Consider the following 22,724-nt stretch of genomic DNA (forward strand, 5'->3'; position numbering starts at 1 on the left):
GTGTTTCCTCATCTCCGTTCTAAATGGCTTATCCCTTATTCTAAACTGGGGCCTCTGGTTCCGGACTCCCCCAACATCAGGAACATGTTTCCTGCCTCTAGTGTGTCCAAAGCCTTAATAATCTTATATGTTTCAATAAGATCCTCTCTCATCCTTCTAAATTCCAGAGTATACAAGCCCAGCAGCTCCATACTTGCAGCATATGACAGTCATATGGGAGACCTGGTCCCCCAATGCAACCCGTTCCCCCAACGCAATATTCGACCAACCACCCATAGCCCCCATGGGAGGCCTGGTCCCCCAACGCAACCCGTTCCCCAAGGCAATATTCCACCACTCACCCGTTACCCCAACACAACCCGTCCCCCAACGCAATATTCGACCACTCACCAATGACCCCAACTGCGCATGGGCTGCTCATTTCCACTTATTCACACTCCCTCATTTTAAACTTTAAAAAAAATGCAATTGCACTTCCTGGGGCTGCCAGGACTCATGGGATTGCAACATTGTAATGGCAGGGCTACAAACCCACTGTGATGTCATAGCTGTAACTGCCAGTGCAGAGGGAAGACATTTTTCTCAAATTGGGATTTTGTAAAGTTACAAATGTGAATAACTTGTAAAATATAACATCAATCAGAACAAAACTAGATACACCACACCACAGGACAATGGTGAGTAAGGTGGTCCAAATATTGTAGCGCCATTGTGTACCATTTTGGCGTAGTTCAGGCCATGAAAAGCACGAGCACAAACAAACACGCAAACTCACTCACAGACAAGATGAGAGTTTTAGTAATATATATAGAATGGTGTCATTTTTAGTTTTATGTTTCATAGTTTAATTATGGAATTTAATCCCAAATTTGATGGGAAATTTCATTTCGAATAAAGATCAAACTTCAAACGGTAAGTTCTCGTTTAATCTTTCTATTTTATTTAACTGCCAGTTTAAACTGAACACATTTTTGCTAACTGTGTGAATTCTTCTATGCAATTGGACACTTAAGCCCCTGTTCCACTTAGGCAATGTTTTCAGTGACTACAGGCGACTAGGCTGTCGCCACATTGTCGCGGGATGATGCCTGTATAGTCGGGAATAGTCTCCTCAAGTCGCCTAAAGAGTTGTAATGTTTTTCTGGTCGCCGCTGGATTTTGAAATGTTCAAAACTTTTCGGCGACTATGGGCTTGACGTAACTTGTCGTAGGTGCTGTCATAGGTTGTCGCTAGGATGACGCAGGTTGTCGCCAGGTGCTGACTTCGGTGAATTCCATTGGCGGCTACCTACGCCAACCGGCGACAGGTACCGGCGACTGAATTGTCTTCAATTGTCTTCAGGTGTCGCCGACAGGGTCGTTGCTTGTCGTAGCTTGTCACGGGTGGACGTAGTTTGACTTTGGTTGACGTAAGTTGTCGCCTGTGTGTCGTAGGTTGTAGGTGGACGTCCTAATGGGTCGCCGGTTGTCGGTAGCTTGCCGTAGATTAGGTGGTCGGTGATTGTAGACATTGTCGTAGATATTGTCATAAAGGGGGGTCCAGTCGCCACTTTTTTGGCGACTTGCTACGACTGTGACAGTCGCTGGCTGTCGCCAAAAAAATCGCCTAAGTGGGATAGGCCCTTTAAGCACCTCGGTGCCACCATTGTTGCCGCGCATCAAAGTCTACCTGACAGAAGTCAAAATCTGTCAAAATCTTTATCAGTCACTTTGCAGTCCATGATTGAATGGCGGAGGAGGCTTGATGAGCCAAATGACCTGATTCTGCTCCAAGAACTTATGAACTTATTTGTAATCATCGTTCCTCTAATGGCTCCTTTTAGTAAATGGTTTCAGATTCAAGGACAGTTTCTTCTCAGCTGTTATCAGGCAACTGAGCCATCCTATCTCCAACTAGAGAGAAATCCTGATCTCCCATCTACCTGGTCTGAAGAATGGTTTCGACCTGAAATGTCGCCTATTCCTTTTCTCCAGAAATGCCGTCTGACCCACTGAATTACTCCAGCTTTGTGTGTCTATCAACCATCTATCTCATTGGAAAACCTCAGACTATCTTTAGTCAGACTTTATCTTGCACTAAACGTTATTCCCTTTATCCTGTATCTGTACACTGTGGATGGCTTGACTTTAATCATGTGCAGTCTTTATGCTGACTGGAAAGCACACAACAAAAAAGCTTTTCACTGTACCTTGGTACACGTGACAATAAAGAAATTAAACTAAACTAAATTGTTCTTCCACTCTTGTGCTAAGCACAATTACATGGACCCTGCAATTTGGGTGAATGTACCTCCTGTGTTAGAAACTGGTCTGACATACACTAGTTAGTTCAATGGATCGTGTCAATTCTCCCACTGCAACACAGTGATGTGAGCATGAACTGGCCTGTGGATTTATTTCCATCCCTAGGTGGAGCACTCCACTGATCTAGCAAGTCCCACTGAAAGTTATGACTTTGCAGCATTTGGTAAAGTGTCAAGAGTCAAGAGTGTTTTATTGTCATATGTCCCGGATGGGACAATGAAATTCTTACTTGCTGCAGCACAACTGAATATGTGAATAAGTAAACGATGTATATAATGGGGAAAAAAAAAAAAAGTTCAATAAATAACAAATATAGTGCAAATAACAAATAATAATAGTCTATTGCAGTTCAGAGCTCATCGCTTATTCGTTGTGTTTAATAGCCTGATGGCTGTGGGGAAGAAGCTGTTCCTGAACCTGGACGTTACAGTTTTCAGGCTCCTGTACCTTCTTCCTGATGGCAGTGGTGAGATAAGTGTGTGGCCAAGATGGTGCGGTTCCTTGATGATTTTGGCTGCCTTTTTGAGGCAGCGACTACGATAGATCCCTTCGACGGTGGGGAGGTCAAAGCCGGTGATGGACTGGGCAGTGGTCACAACTTTTTGTAGTCTTTTCCGCTCCTGGATGTTCAAGTTGCCGAACCAGGCCACAATGCAAGTCAGAATGCTCTCTACCGTGCACCTGTAGAAGATTAGGAGAATCCTCTTCGACATGCCGAATCTCCGTAATCTTCTCAGGAAGTAGAGTCGCTGATGTGCCTTCTTTACAATTGGATCGGTGTGCTGGGTCCAGGAAAGATCTTCTGATATATGCACGTCCAGGAATTTGAAGTTATTGACCCTCTCCACCATCGTCCCGTTGATATAAACAGGATTGTGGGTCCTCATCCTTCCCCTACTAAAGTCCACAATCAGTTCCTTGGTCTTACTGATGTTGAGAGCCAGGTTGTTGTGCTGGCACCATTTAGTCAGTCGGTCGATCTCACTTCTATACTCTGACTCATCCCCATCTGTGATTCGTCCAACCACAGTGGTGTCATCGGCAAACTCGATGATGGAGTTCGCATTATGTCCGGCTGCGCAGTCATGGGTATAGAGTGAGTAAAGCAGGGGGCTGAGCACGCAGCCTTGAGGTGCTCCCGTACTAATTGTTACTGAGGATGAAGTGGTTCCTCCAATTCGAACTGACTGTGGTCTGTGGATGAGGAAGTCGAGGATACAATTGCAGAGGGATGCGCAGAGGCCCAGTTCCGTGAGCTTGGTAACCAGCTTGGAGGGGATGATGGTATTAAATGCCGAGCTGTAGTCTATAAACAACAGCCTGACGTAGGTGTTTTTATTGTCCAAGTTGTCCAGTGCGGAGTAGAGAGCCAGTGAAATGGTATCCTCCGTTGACTTGTTGTGGCGGAATGTGAACAGTAGTTGGTCGAGGTTCTTGTCGAGGTAGGAGTTGATGTGCACCATAACCAACCTCTCAATGCACTTCATCACCACAGACATTAGTGCCATAGGTCGATAGTCATTGAGGCACGTCACCTTACTCTTCTTGGGCACCAGTATAATTGATGCCTTCTTAAAACAGGTGGGAACCTCAGACCTCAGAAGTTAGAGGTTGAAAATGTCCGTAAAAACTCCAGCCAGTTGGTTCGCACAGGTTTTTAGAAGATGGCCGGGTATACCATCAGGTCCAGGCGCTTTTCCGAGGGTTCACCCCCCCAAAGGATCTTCTGACGTCGGCGTCTGTGACTATGACTGTAACACCGTAAGGGCGAATAAGGGCTCAGGAAGGCACATCAGTGTTCTCCCTATCGAACCATGCGTAGAACGTGTTGAGCTCGTCGGCGAGTGATGCTGGCGAGTGATGCCCCCTGCAAGAGCCAATGCGAACGGCTACTGAACAGTTACCAAGAGATAAAAGCGGGACATTAAGTCTATTGGATCTATGCTGGATACATGTGGAGTAGTAGTGAGGTGCAGCGGGGACACAGGCCTTTCTGCCCATCGATTCTGCACTGGCCATTAATCGCCCTCTTCCAAGGGAAACAAGGAACTGAAGATGCTGGTTTATAAAAGAAGACAGTGCTGGTGAATATGAAGAAGGGTCTTGATCAGAAACATCTCCCATTCCTTCTCTCCAGAGATGCTGCCTGGCTCGCTGAGTTACTCCAGTTTTTGTGTGTATCATCAGTGCTGGAATAGATCAGCTGGTCAGGCAAAACATGTAAAGGTGATGTTTTGGATCAAGACCCTTCTTCAGACCAAAACATCACCTATCCATGTTCTCTAGAGATGCTGCCTGACCCGATGAGTTACTCCAGCATTTTGTGTTCTTTTTTACTCAAGCACTCTGTGTCTTCACCTGGTTATACTAGCTGTATGTGAGGGGAATTGACAAGGTATGTGTAAGAAGGAACTGCAGATGGTGGTTTACACCGAAGATAGACACAAAATGCTGGAGTAACCCAGCAGGTCACGCAGCATCTCTAGAGAAAAGGAATAGGTGACATTTCGCGTGGCGACCTTTCATCAGACCGAGAGTCAGGAAGGGAACACTGGAGGTATGGGAAGGTACCGAACAAAGCAGAATCTGTATCGATGACTCAGGAAACATAGACCCCATAATGGTCAATAGTTGGCTGGGAATGAGGTGATAACAAAGGAATATAAATGGTAAATTGATATGGTAGATGCATAGGATCTTGTACCCAGGGAAGGGGAATCAAGAACTAGAGGACATAGGTTTAAGGTGAGAGTGGAAAGATTTGAGGGGTAACTTTTTCACTTCGAGGGTAGTGGGCATATGGAGCGAGCTGCCTGAGGAGATATTTGAGGCAGGGACTAAATCAGCTTTAGCTCTAAAGAGAACTCAGCCTTATCTTTTCCCCACCTTCTCTCGAACTTTCACACACTTACCCCAGTATAGGACCACAATTAGCTTTGATGGTCCAACCACAGCCAAAGCAGTGAATCCATCCATCCATGGTCTCCTGGATCCAGCCTAGCCAGGCCGACTTTTGCAACTCCGACCCTGTGCCGTCGCCAGGACAACGGGCCTTTAAGGCTTGAAGGGTACAAGTCGATGCCAAAACATGGCAACTCTTTGCGCACTGTCGGTGAAGTCTACACTATAATTTTTGCACTTTTGTAATTATCTGTGTGCCTTTCTGTAGTATGATTTTACAGGATTATATGCAAAACAAGGAATTTCACTCTGCCCAGGTACATATAACAATAAAGTATAATTGAATCATTGAATTGAATCATTCAACAAGGAAAAAAGCTCACAATTTAATCACAGACAAAATCTTCAATCCTAGTTGCATTCACTCAATGCCTGATTTAATGGTCTCTGTGCACTGTTCTATGCTTTTGAAAATAACAACCATCGAGTCACTACACTGTGCGTTTGAAGCAAGCAATAGAGAGAAATTTCTACTCTGCCAACTTTTATGGCTTCAAGATGCCCTAAAGTTATTTGACTGCCACATAAGTACTTAGAAAGCAGTTTCCTCTTGTTAGACAGCCCCTATAAATTCTTAAGTGATATAAGGAATACAGTGGACACCATGAACTGCAGATTTAGTTCAGTTTAGAGATACAGCACGGAAACAGGCCCTTCAGCCCAACGAGTCCACGTCAACCATCAATTCACACCAGTTCTATGTTATCCCACTTTCTCATCCACTCGCTACCCACTAGAGGCGACTTACAGAGGCCATTGAACTTCTTCTTATCGAGCCCACACACAAGATTAGAAGTTGGTCAGCCAGAGCCGAACACACTTCTCTGCATCTGGATACAATGGTGTCTGTCTTGCGCCTCTTGAGCTTCTTGTGCGTGGTGGTGGAAAGATTGGTGAAAACAGGGCCGCTCTTTCCTTGATCCCCCAATTAACTTACAAACTGCAACTTTGGGAGGAAGCTGGAGGACCCGGAGGAAACCCTCACGGAGACATGGAGAACATGCAAACTCCACACTGACAGCACCCGAGATCATGATCGAAAACTGGGTCTCTGGCACTGTGAGGCAGCAACTCTACCGCTGTGCCACTTTGGTACATTAATCTTGAGCAAAACGCAAAGTTCTGACTCGGCGGGTCAGGCAGCATCTGTGGAGAGAAAAGTTAGGCCCTCTCTATCCTAAAGCAGCGGCATGGTATCACAGCGCTAGAGGTGCTGCCTTATAGCACCAGAGACCCGGGTTCGATCCTGACTGGGTAGGATTTTGCTCCATGTGCTCCAGTTTCCTCCCACATCCCAAAGACGTACATGTTTGTAAGTTAATTGGCTTCTGTAATTTCCCTAGTTTGTTGGATAGTGCTGGTGTATGGGTGATTGTTGGTCAGCGCAGACTTGGTGGGCCAAAGGGCCTGTTTTCATGCTATATCTCTAAAGCTAAACTTAAATAGGTGATGTTTTGGGTTGGGACCCTTAGGGCTGACCAGTGTGAAGAAGAGTCTCGACCCAAAACGTCATCTGTTCATTCCCTCCACCGATGTGACCTGACCTCCTGAAGTATACCAGCACTTTGTATTTTGCTCAGGAAATATATCACCCAGGCCTACAGATAGCAAGTTAATAATGATCAAATCATTTGATTTGAGTTTAGTTTAGTTTAATGAGTTAGTTTATTGTCACATGTACGGAGGTACAGTGAAAAGCTTTTGTGTGTGCTATTCAGTCAGCGGAAAGACAATATATAATTATAACCGAGCCATCCACAGTGTATAGATACACAATAAAGAGAATAACATTAATAACGTTTAGTGTAAGATAAAGTCCAGTAAAGCCCGATCAAAGGGAGTCCGAGGGTCACAACAGCACAGGCTGAGGGATGAATGTGGGTCAGGACACCAGGAAGATGTCATCCACTCTCTGAAACAGTCCTATAGCACAGCACCATTAATGACTGAAGAGTCAAGAAGTCGTGATCCAGTTTTGTATGACTTTAGCTAGGCATATTGGAAGCATTGTGTGCAGTTCTGGGCACCCCATTACAGGAAGAGTGGGAAGACTTTGAAGAGGCTGCATAAGAGGTTTACCAGAATGATGCCTGGTTTAGATGGGATTAATTGACAATAGACAATAGGTGCAGGAGTAGGCCATTCGGCCTTTTGAGCCAGCACCGCCATTCATTGTGATCATGGTTGATCATCCACAATCAGTACCCTGTTCCTGCCTTCTCCCCATAACCCCTGACTCCACTATCTTTAAGAGCTCTATCTAACTCTCTCTTGAAAGCATCCAGAGAATCGGCTTCCACTGCCTTCTGAGGCAGAGAATTCCACAGATTCACAACTCTCTGGGTGAAAATGTTTTTCCATTCTAAATGGCTTACCCCTTATTCTTAAACTGTGCCCCCTGGTTCTGGACTCCCCCAACATTGGGGACATGTTTCCTGCCTCTAGCGTGTCCAAACCATTAATAATCATATATGTTTCAATAAGATTCCCTCCCATCCTTCTAAATTCCAGAGTATACAAGCCCAGCCGCTCCATTCTATCAACATATGACAGTCCCGCCATCACGGCAATTAACCTGGTGAACCTATGCTGCACTCCCTCAAAAACTGTAAGAAGAATTCATAAATTCATGTCATAGGAGCCGAATTAGGCCATTTGACCCATCATATAACCATATAACCATATAACAATTACAGCACGGAAACAGGCCATCTCGGCCATACAAGTCCGTGCTGAACAACTTTTTTCCCTTAGTCCCACCTGCCTGCACACATACCATAACCCACCATTCCCTTCTCATCCATATGCCTATCCAATTTATTTTTAAATGATACCAACGAACCTGCCTCCACCACTTCCACTGGAAGCTCATTCCACACCGCTGCCACTCTCTGAGTAAAGAAGTTCCCCCTCATGTTACCCCTAAACTTCTGTCCCTTAATTCTGAAGTCATGTCCTCTTGTTTGAATCTTCCCTATTCTCAAAGGGAAAAGCTTGTCCACATCAACTCTGTCTATCCCTCTCATCATTTTAAAGACCTCTATCAAGTCCCCCCTTAACCTTCTGCGAACCAGAGAATAAAGACCTAACTTATTCAACCTTTCTCTGTAACTTAGTTGTTGAAACCCAGGCAACATTCTAGTAAATCTCCTCTGTACTCTCTCTATTTTGTTGACATCCTTCCTATAATTGGGCGACCAAAATTGTACACCATACTCCAGATTTGGTCTCACCAATGCCTTGTACAATTTTAACATTACATCCCAGCTTCTATACTCAATGCTCTGATTTATAAAGGCTAGCATACCAAAAGCTTTCTTTACCACCCTATCTATATGAGATTCCACCTTCAAGGAACTATGTACGGTTATTTCCAGATCCCTCTGTTCAACTGCATTCTTCAATTCCCTACCATTTACCATGTACGTCCTATTTTGATTTGTCCTGCCAAGGTGTAGCACCTCACATTTATCAGCATTAAACTCCATCTGCCATCTTTCAGCCCATTCATCCAAATGTCCTAAATCACTCTGTAGACTTTGGAAATCCTCTTCATTATCCACAACACCCCCTATCTTGGTATCATCTGCATACTTACTAATCCAATTTACCACACCTTCATCCAGATCATTGATGTACATGACAAACAACAAAGGACCCAACACAGATCCCTGAGGCACCCCACTAGTCACCTGCCTCCAACCCGACAAACAGCCATCCACCATTACCCTCTGGCGTCTCCCATTCAGCCACTGTTGAATCCATCTTGCTACTCCTGCATTTATACCCAACAGTTGAACCTTCTTAACCAACCTTCCATGAGGAACCTTGTCAAAGGCCTTACTAAAGTCTATATAGACAACATCCACTGCTTTACCCTCGTCAATTTCCCTAGTAACCTCTTCAAAAAATTCAAGAAGATTAGTCAAACATGACCTTCCAGGCACAAATCCATGTTGACTGTTCCTAATCAGACCCTGTTTATCCAGATGCTTATATATATTATCTCTAAGTATCTTTTCCATTAATTTGCCCACCACTGAAGTCAAACTAACAGGTCTATAATTGCTAGGTTTACTCTTAGAACCCTTTTTAAACAATGGAACAACATGCGCAGTACGCCAATCCTCGGGGACTATTCCCGTTTCTAATGACATTTGAAATATTTCTGTCATAGCCCCGGCTATTTCTACACTAACTTCCCTCAATGTCCTAGGGAATATCCTGTCAGGACCTGGAGACTTATCCACTTTTATATTTTTCAAAAGTGTCAGTACTTCTTTTACTTTGAAACTCATAGTATCCATAGCTACTCTACTAGTTTCCCTTACCTCACATAATTTAATATCCTTCTCCTTGGTGAATACCGAAGAAAAGAAATTGTTCAATATCTCCCCCATCTCTTTTGGCTCTGCAGATAGCTGTCCACTCTGTCTCTCCAATGGACCAATTTTATCCCTCGTTATCCTTTTGCTATTAATATAGCTGTAGAAACCCTTTGGATTTACTTTCACCTTACTTACCAAAGCAACCTCATGTCTTCTTTTAGCTTTTCTAATTTCTTTCTTAAGATTCTTTTTACATTCCTTATACTCCTCAAGCACCTCATTTACTTCATGCTGCCTATAATTATTGTAGATCTCCCTCTTTTTCCGAACAAGATGTCCAATTTCCCTTGAAAACCAGGGCTCTTTCCAATTTTTACTGTTTCCTTTCAACCGAACAGGAACATAAAGATTCTGTACTCTTAAAATTTCCCCTTTAAATGTCCTCCATTTCTCTTCTACATCCTTCCCATAAAACAAAATGTCCCAGTTCACTCCTTTTAAATCATTTCGCATCTCATCAAAGTTAGCCTTTCTCCAATCAAAAATCTCAACCCTAGGTCCAGTTCTGACCCTCTCCATAATTATATTGAAACTAATGGTATTGTGATCACTGGACCCGAAGTGCTCCCCAACGCATACCTCCGCCACCTGTCCCAGTCTCATTTCCTAACAGGAGGTCCAGCACTGCCCCTCCTCTAGTAGGTACCTCTATGTATTGCTGCAAAAAACTATCCTGCACACATTTTACAAACTCCAAACCATCCAGCCCATTTACAGAATGTGTTTCCCAGTCTATGTGTGGAAAGTTGAAATCTCCCACAATCACTACCTTGTGCTTACTACTAATATCTGCTATCTCCTTACATATTTGCTCTTCCAATTCTCGATCCCCATTTGGCGGTCTATAATACACCCCTATAAGTGTTGCTACACCTTTCCCACTTCTCAGTTCCACCCAAATAGCCTCCCTAGATGAGCCCTCCAATCTATCCTGCCAAAGCACTGCTGTAATATCTTCCCTGACTAGCAATGCAACACCTCCACCTCTTGCCCCTCCAATTCTATCACACCTGAAGCTACGAAATCCTGGAATATTTAGTTTCCAATCACAGCCCTCCTGCAACCATGTTTCACTGATCGCCACAACATCATACTTCCAGGTGTCAATCCAGACTCTAAGCTCATCCACCTTTCTTACAATGCTCCTAGCATTAAAATATGCACATTTAAGAAACCCCCGCCTCTTATTCTCTGTTTATTTCCTTTTTCTTCTTTCTCCTCTTGTGTCCGAGTGCTTCCCTTTTCTGCTTCCTGCCTCCCATTCTGTCTACTAGCTTTCTCTATTTGAGTCCCTCGCCCCAACCATTCTAGTTTAAAGTCGCCCCAGTAGCCTTTGCAAATTTCCCCGCCAGGATATTGGTCCCCCTCGGGTTCAAGTGCAACCCATCCTTTCTGTACAGGTCCCACCTTCCCCAAAAGAAGTCCCAATGATCCAGAAACTTGAATCCCTGCCCTCTGCACCAGTCTTTCAGCCACGCATTTATCCTCCACCTCGCTACATTCCTACTCTCACTGTCGCGTGGTACAGGCAGTAATCCTGAGATTGTTACCTTTTTGGTCCTTTTCCTTAACTCTCCTCCCAACTCCCTAAATCCTCCCTTCAGGACCTCTTCCCTTTTTTTACCTATGTCATTGGTACCTATATGTACCACGACCTCAGGCTCCTCTCCCTCTGATTTCAGGATATCTTGGACGCGTTGAGACACGTCCGAGACCTTGGCACCAGGGAGGCAGACCACCATCCTGGTCTCCCGACTGCGTCCACAGAATCGCCTATCCGACCCCCTAACAATAGAGTCCCCAATTACTATTGCCCTCTTCTTTTTGTCCCTACCTTTCGGAGCAACAGGACCGGTCTCTGTGCTGGAGGCCCGTCCGCTGTCGCTACCCCCGGGCAGGCTGTCACCCCCATCCGTACTCAAACAGGAGTACTTATTTGCAAGGTGTACCGACATTGGAGTACTCACTCGTCCCTGCCTCTGCCCCTTGCCCGTCCTTAGCGTGACCCACATGTCTCTCTCCCGTGGTTTTGGAGTGACCACCTCCCTATAACTCCTCTCTATGACCTCCTCACTCTCCCTGACCAGACAGAGGCCATCGAGCTGCTGCTCCAGGATCCTAATACGGTCCCTTAGGAGCCCCATCTCGATGCACCTGGTGCAGATGTGGACGTCTGGAGGGCCATCCGACACCATGACCTCCCACATCTGACATCCAGAACAGTACACTGCTCTGGCTGTCATTCTCCCGCCTTACCCTGGATCCGATACAAGTACAATACAATAGAAACTGCTGGGAGAAATCAGCAGGTATCTGACTCACAAACAGCTGCTCCCTCTTGACCTTTAAACTGTACCTTTATTATATAAACAAAAGCACTGTACCTTTACTAAAGCACTGTACCCTTAGCTCACTGTACCTTTACTAAAGCACTGTACCTTTAGCCCACTGTACCCTTACTAAAGCACTGTACCTTTAGCCCACTGTACCCTTGGCTCACTGTACCTTTACTAAAGCACTGTACCTTTAACCAGAAAGCAGAAATGCTAACCTGAGGTTGCACCTAATCAGCTGCTTCCTCTAGTCTGCTTCCAGCAATCAACGGCTTCCACCAGAACCCTCCCTCCACTCGCTCCAACGGTTCCCGGGCCTCTGTGAAAGAAAGCCCCGCGCTCGATTTAAATACTCACAGCCCTGACCCTCCTCCACTCGCTCCAACGGTTCCCGGGCCTCCCGGGCATCAAGTCTACTCCACCATTCAATCATTCAGTTTGTGGAATTCTGTCTTTCCCTTTCAACCCCATTCTCCTGCCTTCTCCCCATAACCCCCTGACACCCATACTTAACAAGAATCTGTGAATAACTACCTTAAAATATCTATTTACTTGGCCTCCACAGCCATCTGTGGCAATTAATTCCACAGATTCACCACCCAATGATGACATAAATTCCTCCTAATCTCCTTTCTCAAGGTATGTTATTTTATTCTGAGGCTGTGCCCTCATGTCCTAGACTCTCTCACTAGTGGAAACATCCTCTCCACATTCACTCTATCCAGGCCTTTATGAGGCTCTCAGATAGGCACATGGATATGCAGACAATGGAAGAATATGGATTATGTGCAGGCAGATAAGAGTTGGTCTTGACATCATGTTTGGCACAGACATTGTGGGTCGAAGGGCCTGTACTCTGCTGTACTGTTCCATGTTCAATGTTCTACATGCTTACCTTCTGGCTTAGCTTCTGGCTTAGGCACTGAAGTCTCGCGAGGAGGACCTGCACCCTCTGGCTTGGCAGAAAGCTCATTATCTTCACAGTCTATGATGGAGAGGCTTATGTCAAAGTCCCGCGTTATTTTATATTAAACATAGAAATGGAAAGAATAAGTCTGTCTTGTGATTATGCAAATTCGCAGCAGTTATGGAATCATTACAATCATAACAACAATCATTGCTTGATGTGTGCAGGAGCTATGTGTCTAGAAGGTCAATTTGGTTGGCAAGAAAAAATAGCGAAACAAGCAACATTGCTACTAGAATACAGGATTAGCTTTGCGTTGATAGTCTTATTCTGCTATTGACAAGTAGTTTGGTTTAGTTTAGTTTAATTTAGAGGAACAGTGTGGACACAAATACTTCGGCCCACCGAGTCCACGCCGCCCAACAATCACCCATACACTAGATCTATCCGAAACACTAGGGGCAAGTTGCAGAAGCCAATTAACCTATAAACCTGCACGTTTTGTTTAGTTTATAATTGTCATGTGTACTGAGGTACAGTGAAAAGCTTTTTTGTTGAATGCTATCAGTCAGTGAAAGCCTGTAAATGATTACAAATAAGCCGTCCACAGTGCAGAGGTATAGGATAAAGGGTGCAAGATAAAGTCCAGTAAAATCCGATTAAAGATAGTCTGAGGATCTCCTATGAGGTATCTGTAGGTCAAGACTGCTCTCTAGTTGGTGATAGCATGGTTTAGTTGCCTGATAACAGCTGGGAAGAAACTGTCCCTGAATATTAGCACATCTGCACATCTTGCCTGATGGGAGAGGGCAGAAGAGGGAGTGATCGGGGTGAGACTGGTCCTTGATTATGCTGGTGGCCTTGCTGAGGTGTAGATGGAGTCAAAGGAAGGGAGGTTGGTTTGTGTGATTGTCTGGGCTGCGTTGAGATAAAATAAACCAAGGTGAGTGAAGGTGACAAAGATTTTACTTCGGAGTCACGTGAGTGACTACGTGAAGACCCCGTCCAGCACGCATGCGCGACATAGCGTCTCACGTGCACAGCGATGGACGGGAGTACGAGATCTCCCGCAACAATTTGAAAACGGACCTTCAGGTAAGCAAATCTTACTCTGAGGGCATGGTGTTTTCGAAACCCTGTCCTGTTTTATTTTTAATAGGAATGGAACAGGGAAAACACCAAGGAAGGTCGTTCCCGTCGGGCTGCTATGGACCAGGAGGGTTCCAGCAGTGGGGGCGACCGGCGGCACCTGGACCGCACAACGCTGCGATCCACAGTCACCGACAGCATTCCGAGCCGAGCCCAGTGCCGCTAGCATAGCTCAAGGGAACGTTGGCGACCAACCGCAGCGGGCTGGATGAAAGGCACAACGGAAGTCGGACTGGCCGGTTCACTCAGAAGAGCTCGGCACGGTAGACTCCCGCCCGAGAGCGGCTAAAGGTGACCGTTTCAAGCCTTATGGAAAGGCTCATGGAGCAAAAGCTCCAGCGAGACTTGCTCCGGGGTATGGGGCAAGCTCGCCAAGGGAGCACAAACACTCCCGCTCCAGTGCACTAACAGCACTGGCCATCGCATCTCCCTCAACAGAGGGGAGCGTTGGCGACCAGGACTGGGCTGGTCAAGAAGAGGGGTCACTGGCTGTAGAAAATCGGGAGTATGCTTGAGGTACAGGACCAGGAAGAGCTGCTGGGTGTGGTGAACCGCTACGTGGCAACACCACGAGCGGGACGGCCTAAACTGGCGGCCAGCTTACTACCTGTCCTTTAAACCTCTCCAAGACAGGTAGTCATTGAGGCGTTGGACTTTATCATGCCTCCCCAAAATTGCATTTGCTCAATGTGCCTGCCATTACTGGGGGTACATTGAGCAGGGTATTTAAACCCAAAAACTTAAAATTGCAAAAAATGTTGATACCCCTGACGTCGGCTATCACTTCACATGCTCATTCCATGGACAGGGTTGACTTGCCAAAACACCATGGCTCTACTGTGCAACACAGCATGTGATTGGCAACCTCTGGAAGGAGGTCATAAGACCTGCCCTCAACCTCAAAAATTTGCAGGACTGTGTAGAACGCCGGCCTCAGAACCACAGATCCTGCTATTTGGCAAAGAATTACCAAATCAAGCCTAAAATCTGGATGAAGAATCCAAGGCATTTGGCCTCATGAGGGCAGGACCTGGAATGAGCAAACCACGCAAAACCCAGACGGCAGTACCTCTACGCATCCACCAGTAGGCGTCTACTTCATGGTACTGGTGAAAGCTCGGGGTCCGCATACCATCCCCGCAAGTCTTTCGGGACAAGACCCAGAGCGGGCCCCATGGAAAATGCGCCACCCCCCAACAGCACCACCCCGACAGACAAGGAACCAGAAACCGAAGAAATGAACACACCACCAAACAACAGTGGAGGTAGGTGGGTCTGGTTCCTACCATCACATAAAAGGTGAGGGGATTGTGCTAACAGGGGGGGAAACTACACCTATTTTTGGAAGCATGAAGAACTATCACACTTGGTAGTTATATACCAAAAAGTATTCAAGGATAAAAATTGAATTTAAGAAAACCTTGCCACCAGTTCAGCATGCACCCCAAAGGGGTTTACTCTCTCACTAAAAAGAAAACATGAGGGACAGGCTGAACTGGAGAAGTTATATACAAAGTGGTCATAAAGAAGTCTAAATATGAACCTTTGGAATTCGTATTAAATTTACTAAAAAAGATGGTGAATGTTGCACCATTATTGACTTAACCACATTGAATACCTTCGTCAGGTATACACACTTTAATGGAAAACATTTGTAACTGCCAAACAATGGATACTTTATGGCAGGCATCGATTTAAAAGATGCATACTGTTCAGTACCCATTCATAAAGATCATCGGAGATACCTAAAAATTTACCTGGATGGGGTAACTATGGCAGTACAAATTATTGACTAATGGTCTAATATGAGCCAAAACTGTTTTCCAAGATATTTAAACCAGCCCTGACACTATTAAGGAAACATATTGTCATGGCATATCTCGATGATATTTAACAATAGACAAAACCATGGAATTAGCTAATTCAGCAGCATTAGCTACTAAAAACTTATTTAACCTTGGGCCTTGTCATACATCCAAATAAATCTATGTTGACACCATCCACAACTATGAACTATCTGGTATTCAATTAACTCAGTCCACATGTCTACAATGTTGCCAAAAGAAAAGTCAGCAGAATTGGCACAAACCTGTAACAAATTAATGGTTAACAATCAACCAAACCATTCAACAAAGTGGCAAGAGTAATTGGGAAATTAGTAGCAGCATTATCAGCTACTTAACTTGGGCCTTTGCATTAGAGCAATGATGCTAGCGTTTTAAACAACATGCAGGTCACTTTGACTGAACCATGAAATTGCCTATTTCAGACATATAATGATGGAAAGAGAACATTTGGCATAGTTCCAGTCCCATCATTTATCAATAACCCATATCCAGAACAGGTGGTAGATGGACTAATCTAGAATCATCACTACTACAGACACTGGACATAAAACCTAGTTGGAAATGTTCGGTGCGTTTTATGGGTTAAAAGCATATTGTTCAAAAGTGCACCATTTTGCACGTTTGTTTACAATTTGACAACATCACAGTGGTGGCCTATGCTAACCACATGGGCGGGATAAAATCGATATCATGTGACAATTTGATCAACACAATCTGGTAATGGTGTGTCGACAAACATATTTGGCTATCAGCAACTTATCTACCAGGTAAGCTAAATACTGTGACAGACATGTTAAACCCCAAAGTATTTGCTGAAATTACAAAGCAATATGGAACACCAGATATCGATTTCTTTGCATGCCGACTGAATCACCACGTACCGATGTATGTCGCTTGGGAACCAGATCTTGAGGCAGCGGCGACGGATACATTCTCGTTGAACTTGGGGGGGAACTAATCTCTATGTTTTTTCCCCCCTTTCTGCCTCATCAGTCAGGTACTACGCAAAATACAGATGAACTTTGCTTCGGACTTTTGGTAGTACCCGACTGGCCTACACAGCCATGGTTCCCAGTGGTCCTTGACTGGGTCATTGAAACCCATGACCATTCCCAGCGGACCAGATCTATTGATTGATTGATTATACCTTTAATAATCCTTTACAGGAAATTACAGTGCCACGACAGCTTCAAGACAGACATAACACCACACATTTCCTCAAATGGCTTCCATACTTAACAAGTTAAAATACAAGTTAAAATACAAGTTAAAATACAATTAATTAAAAAAAAGTGCAGTTATTTATGCGCATTATATAACCTTATAGCAGCTGGTAAACAGGACTTCCTATGTCTCTCAGTTTTGCACATTGGTGCAATCAGCCTCTGACTGAAGATGCTGCTCTTGATCACCTTCAGGGCATGGAGTGGGTGAGTGGGGTTGGTCATTATAGAACCTAGTTTGTTCAGAGTTCTGGCCTCTGCCACCTGCTGGACCGTTCGTTGCTCAGCCCCGACCACTGAGCCGGCCTTCCTGATTAGCTTGTCCAGTCTGTTTTTATCCGCTATACGGGCGCCATCTCCCCAACAGGCCACAGCAAAAAACAGAGCACTGGCCACCACTGAATGGTATACACTGCACAGTAGGGGTTGGCAGATGTTAAATGCCCTCAGCCTCCTTAAAAAATACAGTCGGCTTTGTCCCTTCCTGTACACCGCCTCCATATGACACTTCCAGTTCAGCTCACTGTCAAGCTGCACCCCAAGGTACCTGTGATTAGCGACCACCTCCACCTCAGTGCGAAAGTCACCCATGCCATGACAGAATAAGCCTACTGGGTTGCAGATTCCAAAAAGACCTTTTGATGGACCTGGGATTGTCAAATAGGACCATGGACACGATGACAGCATCTCACCGACTTCCACCAAGAAACAATATCTCTCCAGTATAAGAAAATGGGAAACATACTGCTCGAGAACAGAGACAACCTACTAATCAACCACCATATCTATGTACCGGAGTTCCTGACCAGCCTTCACCACGATGAAGGTCTGAACTATAGCACTATCAAATGTGCTAGAAGTGCACTGTCAGCCTATCTAAGACAGGCACCAAGGGAAACCGGCCATAGGGTCTCGTCCACTGGTGGCCAAATTAATGAGAGGTACCTTCTATTCAAAACCCCCTAGACCTAGATATACCTAGATCTGGGATGTCAACGTTGTCCTGAATTAAGCTGACAAAGAATGAGAGCTTAACAGCTGTTTTAACGTGAGTAGAGGCTCAGTTAGGGTTAACGGATTCTTGGGGTGAGGTAATAGATAAAATTAAAGGGTAAAGAAGAATAATAAAAATTAACAGGAATGAAGAGTTAAAGATAATTGAGTTCATGGCTATTGCTTGGAGTTGCACCAAGAGTTTTTGGTTCCTAAGACCAATAGATGGCTATTATCTTTCAAAAGCTTAAGTGAGCCATGGAGTTGAACCATGAGTAAAAGAATTAGAAGTCCTTTTTGTCCCGGACCTCTCTTGGTGAGTAAAAAGATTTTAACTTTTATTTTTAGAATCACAATCTATCGTTTTAATTAAACTATAGACACAAAATGTTCATCCTAGGATGAGTTCAGGTTTGGTAATGGTGAGAATTGTGGGGAGAAGGTGAAGGTATATGAGGAGGTGTTCTCGTGTGTGGGAAGGTGTTAAAAAGAGTAAATGTTGAGGTGTGGGGCCCCGTTGAGTTATTAGGAACATGTACAATGAGTAGGATGCTGTTAATAAAACTCCTGTTCCTGTTAAGATAATAGTTCAGTTTGATCATTTAAAAAGGGAGGAGATAATGAGTAATTCTCCTATGAGGTTGGGGCTGGGGGGTAAGGCGAGATTGGCTAAGTTAGCTAAAAATCATGATGTGCCTATAAGTGGTAAGATAATTTGGGTGCCTCGGGCCAATAAGAGTGTTCGGCTATGAATACGTTCATAGTTGGTATTAGCTAAGCAGAAAAGTATTGATGAGATTAAGCCATGGGCAATTATAAGGGCTGTGGCACCTGCGAAGCTTCATGGGGTTTGAATCAGGATGGCTGCTGCTACAACGCCTATGTGGCTGACTGATTAAGGATTTAAGATCTGTTTGTCGAAGACAAATAGAGCTAGTCATAATAATCCCTCAGATTGCTAGAATTAGGAAGGGGTATGCTATTTCTTTTGTGAGTGGATTAAGTATAACAATAATTCGTATTATGCCGTAGCCTCCTAGTTTGAGGAGGACTGCAGCTAGAATTATGGAGCCGGCAATTGGGGCTTCTACGTGAGCTTTAGGTAATCAGAGATGGACTCCGTAGAGGGGTATTTTCACTAGGAAGGCAATTAGGCAGGCAGCCCATCAAAATTTATCGGCTCAGGAGTGGAGGTTGGAAGTGTTTGGGTATTGTAAAATAAGTATGGACAGGGTGCCTAGATCTTTTTGTAAGACAAGTAGGGCGATTAAGAGGGGCAAGGAGCCTGCAAGGGTGTAAAATAAAAAGTAAATGCCGGCATTAAGACGCTCAGTTTGATTTCCTCATCGTGTAATAATAATAAGGGTGGGGATAAGTGTGGCTTCAAATATAATATAAAATAGAATTATTTCTGTTGCACTAAATGCTATGATTAGTAGTGCTTGGAGGGTAATTAGTAGGGAGATATAGATTTGTTGTCGTTTATGGGGTTCAGTGGTTAAATGTTTAAGGCTAGCTAAAAGTATGAGTGGCAGGAGTCAGCATGTAAGTACGAGTAGAGGGGCAGAAAGAGGATCAACACCAAGAAAGAGGTTAGAGTAGTTTCAGCCTATCTCGAAATCTCATTTAAGTCAGGTAAGACTTAATGAGGCGATTAAGAGGCTATTAGAAATAGTTGAAGTCCATATTCATTTTTTGGGTGAGAGTCATGAGATTGGGAATAATAGGAGGGTGGGGATAAGGATTTTTAACATTGTAAAAGGTTGAGGTTGTTAAGGTGGTCCGTTCCGTGGGTGCGGGTGGCGGCTACAAGAAGGGCCAGTCCAGAACTTGCTTCGCAGGCTGAGAATATCAGTAAGATTATAGGTGCCAAGGATAGAGAGGGGGAATTTATTACCATAGATCAGATAGCGATTGCAATGAACAGGGAAAGTATTATCCCTTCAAGCCAAATAAGGGCTGATAGTAGATGGGAGCGATTGAAAGCTAGTCCTGTAAGGCCAAGAATAAATGCTGATGTAATTGTGAAGTAAATAGGAGTCATAAGGCACTTATGGATTTTCACCATAATTTATTAAGTCGAAATTAATGGTCTTTTTTTGGACTAAGCGCCTATTCTGCACATTCAAGGCCACCTTGAAGTCATTCATAGACAAGGCCTAGTGTGAGTAGACTAATAATAATGGAAGCTCAGAGGGTGGTGGTAAGTGGGGAACATAATTGATCCCCCCAGGGCAGTGGAAGGAGTAAGGCAATTTCTAAATCAAATAGTAAGAAGAGAATTGCCACTAGGAAGAATCGGAGGGAGAATGGGAGGCGTGCAGATCCTAGGGGTGCACCAGCCAGATCAGTGCACCAGCCAGATCCCTTACTCCGAAAACAGCTACCCTGTATACGGCCATGCTGATGGCTAAGTCTCAGCATAAGGGTCCAGTCCTTTTACCTACTCAGACTGGATAATATGGTCGTAACATCAGACCAAATAACATTCACCATTCAGGAGCAGGTAAAACAGAGTAGACCAGGAACTTCAGGACTCATTATGGAATTCCGGGCGTACCCACCCGACCACCGTGATGTGTCATGACTCACCTTCTACAATATATCAACACAACCTAAAATTCCCGAGGGAGACAAGAAGCAATGGGTCAGCCACAAAAAAGCCACTGGGTCAGGGTACCGAGTCAAACCATCTCTAGATGGCTCAAACAGGTATTGGGAGCTGCTGGTGGATACCGATATTTACACATCTCACTCCACCAGAGCAGCATCCACGCCGGCGGCTAAATGTATGGATGTGCCATTGGACCTATCCTGGTAACAGCGGGGTGGTCCATGGAAAGAACTTTTCAAACATTCTACAACAAGCCATTATAAAACCTGTTTTCACTTGCAGAGAGAATTTAGGCGCTGCAAAAAATATATAATTTAAGCCCGGGGGAGCATTAATTTCTTTGTTATTATTTTCAAATAATGCCATTGTTGTTTTACAAACAGATTCATGTTTGATTACGATAACATACTTCCTCCCTTGGATGACTTCGGCAGCGAGTGAAGTATGAGCTGTTACACGGTTTGAAATCACAGAGCTTTAAAATCTTCACGTAGTCACTCACGTGACTCCGAAGTAAAATAGTAAGATTAAACGAGAACTTACCAGTTTGAAGTTTGATCTGTATTTTATAAGGAGTTACGATGAGGGATTACGTGCCCTCCGCTCCCACCCTCAATTACAGAGATCAACTGGTATCTTAGTTCTCCTTATCTTTACTATGTTTATTTCAATTATTGTGTTTTCTGTGATTCCACACCGCTGCTTTGAAGTATGTCGCGCATGCGTGCTGGACGGGTTCTTCACGTAATCCCTCATCGTAACTCCTTGTCTCTGGCACTGTGAGGCAGCAACATTACCACTGCGCCACGCTGGTGCCTGTATTGTTTGTGTATTGGCATGTTGGGAAGAAAGGTTAGATATGGTGAAACTGCATGATTCAACGTGTGCAAAGGGTTAATGTAATATATCTGTAATCCCAAATACGACTCCGTTTTTACTGAAGCAGAAGTCTGAAGATCAGGAAATGCTGGAAATACTCAGCAGGTCATTGACTGCTTGGCCTGTGAATGTTTCCAACATTTTCTGTTTTTATTTCAATTTCTGGCATTTCAATCCTATGGGGATTTTTCAATACTGGCAATTGCAGTTTAATGGTTATATTACTGGATGGGTAATCTTGCAAACATAAGTCCAAAACCTGCTGTGAGAAATGACAGTTTTGAAATTTGTTTTAAAGCTGAGAATTAGACATTGGTTTCAGTAAGCATGATAATAAATTTGTCCAAGAAACATAACAGGAAGATTGTTCCCGATGTTGGGGAAGTCCAGAACTAGGGGTCACAGTTTAAGGATAAGAGGGAAGTCTTTTAGGACCGAGATGAGAAAATCATTTTTTACACAGAGAGTGGTGAATCTGTGGAATTTTCTGCCAGCGAAGGTAGTTGAGGCCAGTTCATTGGCTATATTTAAGAGGGAGTTAGATGTGGCCCTTGTGGCTAAAGGGATCAGGGGGTATGGAGAGAAGGCAGGGATGGGATACTGAGTTGGATGATCAGCCATGATCATATCGAATGGCGGTGCAGGCTCGAAGGACCGAATGGCCTACTCCTGCACCTATTTTCTATGTTTCTATGTTTCTATAAGTGTTCCACTAACATTTGTCTACGTGTAGAAGAGAATCGGTCATACAGTCTGTCATACATAAGAGGAAGAAAGAAGAAAGAATGAATGAATGAATACGTTTATTGGCCAAGTACGTACACATACAAGGAATTTGCCTTGGTGCTCCGCTCGCAAGTAACAACACGACATACAGTAACAATTAAGAATGACACATAAAACATTAAACATTAATAATAAACATTACAGTTTAAACATGTGAATTACATAAAATACCAGAGCAAAAGGAGGCTACAGATGTTTGGTTATTGACTAGAGCTACTACTTGTGGAAAAAAAGCTGTGTTTATGTCTGGCTGTGGCGGCTTTGACCGTCCAGAGTCGCCTTCCAGAGGGAAGTGCTTCGAAGAGTTTGTGGCCCGGGTGAGAGGGGTCAGAGATGATCT

The 22,724-nt window shown here is 44.3% G+C and overlaps 1 pseudogene; it reads right to left on the reverse strand.

Annotated features, from left to right (window-relative positions):
• Window positions 1-18,436: 18,436 nt before the first annotated feature.
• On the reverse strand, window positions 18,437-20,455 carry LOC116978708 (annotated as a pseudogene).
• Between the last annotated feature and the right edge of the window lie 2,269 nt (window positions 20,456-22,724).

This window comes from Amblyraja radiata, chromosome 1 (genome assembly GCF_010909765.2).
Source record: "Amblyraja radiata isolate CabotCenter1 chromosome 1, sAmbRad1.1.pri, whole genome shotgun sequence".
NCBI lineage: Eukaryota > Metazoa > Chordata > Chondrichthyes > Rajiformes > Rajidae > Amblyraja > Amblyraja radiata.